General features: G+C 38.4%; 1 long non-coding RNA gene across 1 annotated transcript; it reads right to left on the bottom strand.

The window, feature by feature from the left end:
- Positions 1-3,171: 3,171 nt before the first annotated feature.
- LOC134453438 (uncharacterized) lies at positions 3,172-4,971 on the bottom strand. The gene is made up of 4 exons (XR_010035601.1): positions 4,352-4,971; positions 3,560-3,649; positions 3,390-3,471; positions 3,172-3,254 (listed from the first exon to the last, which is right to left on the bottom strand). It is a non-coding gene; the product is annotated as an uncharacterized LOC134453438 (long non-coding RNA).
- Between the last annotated feature and the right edge of the window lie 4,256 nt (positions 4,972-9,227).

Below are 9,227 nucleotides of genomic sequence, written 5' to 3'. Positions count from 1 at the left end.
TGACCCCAGAATGCTCAATGCATTCTAGTAGTACACTGCCAAGTCCTCTAGAGCCATAATTCAGTTGGTTATCATAGCTTATGATATACCATATGAAAGCTTGGAGTCTGCAGTATACATATATTAAACTGTATTTGGTGTAGCTTTTTGCATAGCAACGGTTGCTAGGCAAAGCATCTTCCTTAGCAACCAACATCAGTGACACAGTTCTTCTGTGATTACATTGCGCTATGATGTCTGGATCTAGACCACTTTTCCAAGGTTCAACATGACTTGTTTGAACCTCCAAGATGTCCTTAATAAGAATTTGAGTGGTAACAGTAATATAACTCATTCCTACTATACTCTTGTACATCATATTGTATATGACCCCAGTACGCTCTATACGTTTTAGTTCTATGTAGTAGTAAACTGCCAAGGCCTCTACAGCCATTTTGCAGTTGGTTATCATAGTTTGTTATATACAATATGAAACATTGGAGTATGTAGTTTATGAACATCGTCATATTTTTGGTGTACTTATAACATTTGGGAAATATACTTGGTTTAGTGGTATGATGTCTGAGAGCTCTGGGTTTTTTCCCCTTGATTCTTTAAATGACCAATTCTTACATAAAGACCTTAAAAGGAAATATATTAACAATTTGGAAATGTCCAAACCCTAATGTGATGTAAGCACTAACTACTTGAACTACAAACTACTTGAACTATTGACAATGTTGCAATCTGTACGGCCTGTGTCACTGTCACAGTCCATGCAAGTTGGTGCGCAAGGCCACAAGACCCCAATAGAAGGAAACCGGTTGAATCATAAATAAAGTTTATTGAACATTTGGGGAAAGGTATAGTCCAAGGCGGAAAGTTCATTTACTGCTACTGTCACTGTCTGTGCTTGACCAATCACTTTCAATTTCACTCTCACTGCTACCACCACAGTGCACTTTACAGTGATACAGCTGGTGATGATGCTCTCAATGGTTCCTCTGTAGAAGGTGGTCATTATGGCTGGTGGGGCACTGGCATGCCTCAGTTTGCGCAGGAAGTAGAGGCGTTACTGGGCTTTCTTGGCCAGTGATGCAGTGTTGGTGGTTCAGGAGAGGTCCTAGCTGATGTGTACTTCAAGGAATTTTGTGCTGCTCACCCTCTCCATAGCAGCACCATCGATGGTCAGTGGCAGGAGTTGGTGGTGACCTTTCTGGAAGTTGACAACAATCTCCTTTGTCTTGCTGACATTCAGTAGGAGGTTGTTGTCACTGCACCACTTGGCTAGGAGGTCCACCTCTGTCCTGTAGTGTTTCTCATCAATGTTGGTGATGAGACCCGTCAGGGTTGTGTCATCTGCAAACTTCACCAGGTGGTTGGTGCTGTGGGATATTTTGCAGTCGTGTGTGAGCAGGGTGAAGAGTAAAGGGCTTAGCACACACCCTAGTGGAGCTCCTGTGCTCAGCGTGATGGTGTCCGAAGTGTTGTTGTCAACATGCACTGCTTGTGGTCTCTGGCACAGGACGTTTAGCAGCCAGTTGCAGAGGGAGGTGCTGAGGCCCATATTGTCCAGTTCGCATATCAGCTGTTGGGGTATGATGGTATTGAATGCTGAGCTGAAGTCAATCGTTGAAGCAGGATGGAGATGACTTCTTTGGTACCGATATGATGGTGACGGCTTTGAAGCAGGAGGGGACAATGGCTTGTTGTAGTGAGGTGTTGAAGATGTCAGTGGAGACATGCTTTAGTTCCTCAGCACAGTCTTTCAGCATCCGTCCAGGGATGTTGTCTGGGGCTGTTGCTTTGTGTGGGTTGATCCTGAGAGCCCTCTTCATGCAATCAACAGGTAGACACAGGTATTCTGTGGGTGGGTCTTGTTTTGTTCCTCGAAGTGTGTGAAAAAGCTGTTGAGGTCGTTCAGCAGGGATGTGTTGTTTTTGCAGCTCCGAGGTGATGGCTTGTAGTCAGTGATAGCTTGGATGTCCTTCCATAGGCTCCGTGCATCTCTGCTTGTGTGTATTCTTGCTTTGCCTTTCTAATGCCTTGTGACAAGTTGGCCATAGCTGTTTTCAGGCCCGCTTTATCCCCAGCTCTGAAGGCTTTGTCTCTTGCCCTCAGCAGCCTGTGGACGTCCCCTGTCAGCCATGGCTTCTGGTTGGCTCGAGTGATTATTGTTTTTGTGTCTGTGACGTCGTCTATGCATTTGGTGATGTAAGATGTGACTGTATATTTATACTCCTCAATGTCTATTTGGTTGTTGTTGATGGCAACTTGTTTAATATATCACAGTCAGTTATTTCAAAGCAGTTTTGGAGGGCGGATAAATCCCATTCCTTATTATGATGCGCTATTTAATTCTCAAAACCCTTTAAATAATTTAAAAACTACAATATTTTAATATATCATAATTGGCTAACATTGTGAAAGGGAGTCATTTAAAGAATCGAAAAAAATCAGAGCTCTCAGACATCATATCATAAACCAAGTCTATCTTCCCAAATGTCATAGATAGGCCTACACTATACATATGTAATATTCATAAACTACACACTCCAAGCTTTCATATGGTACATAACAAGCTATGATAACCAACTGCAAAATGGCTGTAGAGGCCTTGGCAGTTTACTACTACATAGAACTAAAACGTGTAGAGCGTACTGGAGTCATATACGATATGATGTACAAGAGTATAGTAGGAATGAGTTATATTACTGTTACCACTCAAATTCTTATTAAGGACATCTTGGAGGTTTAAACAAGTCATGTTGAACCTTGGAAAAGTGGTCTAGATCCAGACATCATAGCGCAATGTAATCAGAGAGGAACTGTGTCACTGATGCTGGTTGTTAAGGAAGATGCTTTGCCTCGCAACCGTTGCTATGCAAAAAGCTACACTAAATACAGTTTTATATATGTATACTGCAGAGTCCAATCTTTCATATGGTATATCATAAGCTATGATAACCAACTGAATCATGGCTCTAGAGGACTTGGCAGTATACTACTAGAATGCATTGAGCATTCTGGGGTCATATACAATATGATGTGAAAAAGTATAGTGGGAGTGAGTTATATTACTGTTACCACTCAAATTCTTATTCAGGACATCTTGACGATCAAAAAAAATCATATGGCGTTTTGTTGTGGGGGGGGTGCATGGTAGGCTACCGTTCCTCCCCGTCTATATTGGGTCGTCCTCCACTCCTGGGTCCATCCCCCTGGGTGCTCCGTGCTGGCTGTGTCAACGTGCATGGGTGGCTGGCTACCCAACACTGTTCAAAAACATAATGAGATTTAGATGAGATTAAATATCAGACTAAATATGTATTATATATCACTAAAAGCAAATACTGTGTCAAACCCTGCATAGCCTAAATAAACGAAACAGTGCCAGCATGCATACTTACACTGGGTCTGCGTCAGGAGGCACTTCCAGGAGATCTGGTCAATACTGTGTCACTGGTGTCAGTGAGTGGGCTGAACTTTCATCTGTACAATGTAAACAAACATTTAGTTATTTCCCATACACCTAAAACAATTATCTATATGTGTGTGTGACATTAGCTACACAACTCACCATACTGGGTCATCCTCCACTCCTGGGTCCATCCCCATGGGTGCCCGCTGCTGGCATTGTCATCGTGCATGGGTGGCTGGCTACCCAACACTGTTCAAAAACATAATGAGATTTAGATGAGATTAAATGTCACAAAAAAATAAATATCACTATAGCAAATACTGTGTCAAACTTGCCATAGCATAAACACATGAAACAATGCCAGCATGTATACACTGGGTCTGCATAAGCAGGCACTTCCACTTATCTGGTCAATAAATATGTCATAGCCAACTGACAGAGGAAAAAAGTTATGTCACAATTTAGCTTTCATGACAGTGCATTACTACATGAGTGCAAATAAATACATCAACAGATTCACAACGCCATGATTTATTGATGAGGTCAGTAGCCTACTGTAAGAAAGCCTAGGACAAGTCATTCCAACATGCAGTCATTTCAGAAGTCAGTAACTTAGGCTAACCTCATCCAAACATAACAAACATGACCCACCACAAAGACCTCAAGAAAAAAAACTAATTTACATTTAGTCCAACACTGTTAGTAATATGCCAATCTCACATCTATTTGCCTACATCTGCAAAACTTACTCAACGTGACTGTGTCACTGACACACACCCCTCTCTGTTTGTTTACATCTGGCGTCCACCTCTCCCAATTAGCTATGCACGACGTGCATGAGATTGTACATCTTGCAAGCGACAGGGATTCATTTTTCAAATAAGAGGGGACTATGCAGGCAATTGCATGTCTGTTCAGCAAATATCAAAACATTTTAGCAGCCAAACTTACTTGAATGCAACAACAGCAGCGGCAGCAGCAGGAGTAGGCAGTAGGCAGCAGGCAGCTCGCATGCTCTTCTCGTATTCAGTCCAACTTCTCATGTCAACTTTGATGTCGTCCGACATTGTCCACATCCACATGCCAATACGTCCGTGAAACACATTGAAATGACGACTCTTGTCCGTTTAGGCTTGTAATTTTCCTTCAGCAATGTAAACCGTGAACACTAAACATGACACTACTTCTTCCTCAAAGTTTACTGTGTCCCTGGAAACGCATCACTGATCACAAAACAACATCCGGTCGGCTGTCCACTTCCTGGACTATGTGAATGTATTATCCCTGTATTTTAGAGATCAGAGATTTCTAAAACTAGTGAAAAACATAGTTACTAAATGTATTGTATCTCCTTCTGGGCGTTTTCTGTTGTTTTGACGGAGAATTATGATCAAAACCGAGCAGTGTTTTGCCGCGATTTCGCCGTCGCGTCATTTCAACAGCATTCTGGTCAAGGTAAAAAAAAAATGATCAAAAACGTTTTTTAAAACAATGTCACTGTTAGTTTTACAGCACATACCCACACATATGAGGTATCAAAATGATGGTTGAGATGTCTAGTTTTCAAAAAACACGGGCTGGACTTTCAGTGTATGGTGCTGTTGTTTACAAATTGTGTCAGAGTGGCGTGAGTCACGTTTTGACGCGGTGGCGCGTCAATTGAGTTCTAAGGGTTAAATTTTGATTCAATTTATTCTTTGCTTGGGTTATTGCCTTTGTTTGACTGGTTTTGGAGGTAGCTATTTGGCAGAGAGTGATGGCGAAGGGTCGGCAGATTGCAGATTTCCGAGACTGGGAATCGAACCCGGGTCCTCTGCATGGCATTCCAATGTCCTACCATGTGCGCCATTCTGACTCTTGTTCTTTTGGAAGAGAAACTTAAATCTTATCTTCTTTTCTCTTTTCCTTTTTGTAATTTTCAAATTTTGTATAATTTTAAAATATGTATTTTATTATAAAAAATGGTTTCAAAATGCATAAATACAGTGATATTTGTTTGAAATTTAAATTTTGATTCAATTTATTCTTTGCTTGGGTTATTGCCTTTGTTTGACTGGTTTTGGAGGTAGCTATTTGGCAGAGAGTGATGGCGAAGGGTCGGCAGATTGCAGATTTCCGAGACTGGGAATCGAACCCGGGTCCTCTGCATGGCATTCCAATGTCCTACCATGTGCGCCATTCTGACTCTTGTTCTTTTGGAACAAAAACTTAAATCTTATCTTCTTTTCTCTTTTCCCTTTTGTAATTTTCAAATTTTGTATAATTTTAAAATATATGTTTTATTATAAAAAATGGTTTCAAAATGCATAAATACAGTGATATTTGTTTGAAATTTAAATTTTGATTCAATTTATTCTTTGCTTGGGTTATTGCCTTTGTTTGACTGGTTTTGGAGGTAGCTATTTGGCAGAGAGTGATGGCGAAGGGTCGGCAGATTGCAGATTTCCGAGACTGGGAATCGAACCCGGGTCCTCTGCATGGCATTCCAATGTCCTACCATGTGCGCCATTCTGACTCTTGTTCTTTTGGAAGAGAAACTTAAATCTTATCTTCTTTTCTCTTTTCCTTTTTGTAATTTTCAAATTTTGTATAATTTTAAAATATATATTTTATTATAAAAAATGGTTTCAAAATGCATAAATACAGTGATATTTGTTTCAAATTTAAATTTTGATTCAATTTATTCTTTGCTTGGGTTATTGCCTTTGTTTGACTGGTTTTGGAGGTAGCTATTTGGCAGAGAGTGATGGCGAAGGGTCGGAAGATTGCATATTTCCGAGACTGGGAATCGAACCCGGGTCCTCTGCATGGCATTCCAATGTCCTACCATGTGCGCCATTCTGACTCTTGTTCTTTTGGAACAGAAACTTAAATCTTATCTTCTTTTCTCTTTTCCTTTTTGTAATTTTCAAATTTTGTATAATTTTAAAATATATATTTTATTATAAAAAATGGTTTCAAAATGCATAAATACAGTGATATTTGTTTCAAATTTAAATTTTGATTCAATTTATTCTTTGCTTGGGTTATTGCCTTTGTTTGACTGGTTTTGGAGGTAGCTATTTGGCAGAGAGTGATGGGAAGCGGGGTTTCCGAGACTGGGAATCGAACCCGGGTCCTCTGCATGGCATTCCAATGTCCTACCATGTGCGCCATTCTGACTCTTGTTCTTTTGGAACAAAAACTTAAATCTTATCTTCTTTTCTCTTTTCCTTTTTGTAATTTTCAAATTTTGTATAATTTTAAAATATATGTTTTATTATAAAAAAATGGTTTCAAAATGCATAAATACAGTGATATTTGTTTCAAAATTTAAATTTTGATTCAATTTATTCTTTGCTTGGGTTATTGCCTTTGTTTGACTGGTTTGGAGGTAGCTATTTGGCAGAGAGTGATGGCGAAGGGTTGGCAGATTGCATATTTCCAAGACTGGGAATCGAACCCGGGTCCTCTGCATGGCATTCCAATGTCCTACCATGTGCGCCATTCTGACTCTTGTTCTTTTGGAACAAAAACTTAAATCTTATCTTCTTTTCTCTTTTCCCTTTTGTAATTTTCAAAATTTGTATAATTTTAAAATATATGTTTTATTATAAAAAATGGTTTCAAAATGCATAAATACAGTGATATTTGTTTAAAATTTAAATTTTGATTCAATTTATTCTTTGCTTGGGTTATTAGCTTTGTTTGAGTGGTTTTGGAGGTAGGTATTTGGGAGAGAGTGATGGGGAAGGGTGGGGAGATTGGATATTTTCCAAGACTGGTAATCTGAACCCGGGTCCTCTGCATGGCAGATCTCCAATGTCCCTACCATGTGCCCCCATTCTGAAACTCTTGTTTCTTGTGGAAGAGAAAGTTAAATCTTATCTTCCTTTTCTCTTTTCCTTTTTAGTAATTGTTCCAAATTTTGTCTAATTTTAAACTATGTGTTCTATTATAAAAAATGGTTTGAAAATGGATAAATACAGTTGGATATTTTGTTTCAAAAATTTAAACTTTTGATTCAATTTATTATTCTTATTGCTTGGGTTATTCTGCCCTTTGTTTGAACTGGTTTTTGGAGGAGTAGCTATTTTGGCAGAGATGATGGCGAAGGGTTTGGCAGATTGGCATATTTCCGAGACTGGGAATCGAACCCCGGGTCCCTCTGCATTGGCATATTCCAAATGTCCTACCATGTGCGCACATTCCTGACACTAACCTATGTTCTTTTTGGCAAGAGGAAACTTAAAGTCTATCTTTCTTTTCCTCTTTTATCCCTTTTTTGTAAAATTTTCAAATTTGTATAATTTTTAAAATATATGTATTTTATTATAAAAAAGGTTTCAAAAATGCATAAATACATGTGATATTTGTTTGAAAATTTAAATTTTGATTGTCAAAATTTATTCCGTTGGCCTGGGTTAATTGCCTTTGTTTTGACTGGTTTTGGAGGTACGCTATTTGGCAAGAAGTGATGGCGCAGGGACCCAGGATTGCAGATTTCCGGACGGGGAATCCGAACCTCGGTCCTCTGCAAGGCATTCCATAGGTCCCTACCCCATGTGCGCCATTCTGACTCTGTTTCCTTTTGGAACTGAGAAACTTAAATCTTATATTCTTCTTTTCTCCTATTTCCGCTTTTGGTAAAATTTCAAATTTTGTATAATTTTAAAATATATGTTTTATTATAAAAATGGTTTCAAAATGCATAAATACAGTGATATTTGTTTCAAAATTTAAATTTTGGTATTCACTTTATTCTTTGCTTTGGGTTTATTGCCATTTGTTTGTGAACCTGGTTTGGAGGTGAGCTATTATTGGCAGAGAGTTGATGGCGAAGGGTCGGCAGAATTTGCAGATTTCCGAGACTGGGAATCCGAACCCGGTCCGCTGCATAGGCATTCCCTATGTCCTCACCATGTGCGCCATTCTGACTCGCTCTTTTCTTTTGGAACAAAAACTTAAATCTTATCTTCTTGTCTCTTTTCCTTTTTGTAATTTTCAAAATTTTAGTATAATTTTAAAATATATATATGTTTTATTATAAAAAATGGTTTCAAAATTCATAAATACAGTGATATTTGTTTCAAATTTAAATTTTGATTCAATTTAATTCTTTGCTTTGGGTTTAAATTCCCTTTGTTTGACTGGTTTTGGAGGTAGTCTATTTGGCAAGAGAGTGATGGCGAAGGGTCGGCAGATTGGCGATTTCCGAGACTGGGAATTCGAACCCGGGTCCTCTGCATGTGCAATTCCAAATGTCTCCTAGACCATGTGCCTCCCAATTCTGACTCACCTGTTTCTCTTTTGGAACAAAAACTTAAATCTTATCTCATTCTCTCCTTTTCCCATTTTTGTAATTTTTCAAATTTTGGTAGTAATTTTAAAATATGTTATGTTTTATTATAAAAAATGGTTTCAAAATGCATAAATACAGTGATATTTGTTTTCAAAAAAAAAATTTAAAAACTTTGATTCAATTTTATTCTTTGCTTGGTTTATTTGCCTTTGTTTGAACTGGTTTTTGGTAGGTAGCTATTTGGCAGAAGAGTATGGCGAAGGGTTTGGCAGATTTTGCATAATTTCCGAGACAGTGGGAATCGTACCCGGGTTCCTCTCTGCATGGCATTCCAAGTCCTACCCATGTGCGCCATTCTGACTCTTAGTTCTTTTAGGAACAAAAACTTAAAGTCATATCTTCTTTTCTCATTTCCCTTTTTGTAATTTTTCAAATTTTTGTATAGAGAATTTCAAAAATATATGTTTTATCATAAAAAATTGTTTCAAAATGCATAAATACAGTGATATTTGTTTCAAAATTTTAAAATTTTGGATTCCAATTTTA

Source organism: Engraulis encrasicolus, chromosome 8 (assembly GCF_034702125.1).
Source record: "Engraulis encrasicolus isolate BLACKSEA-1 chromosome 8, IST_EnEncr_1.0, whole genome shotgun sequence".
Classification (NCBI taxonomy): Eukaryota; Metazoa; Chordata; class Actinopteri; order Clupeiformes; family Engraulidae; genus Engraulis; species Engraulis encrasicolus.
This window is presented reverse-complemented; position numbering and strand designations above follow the sequence as displayed.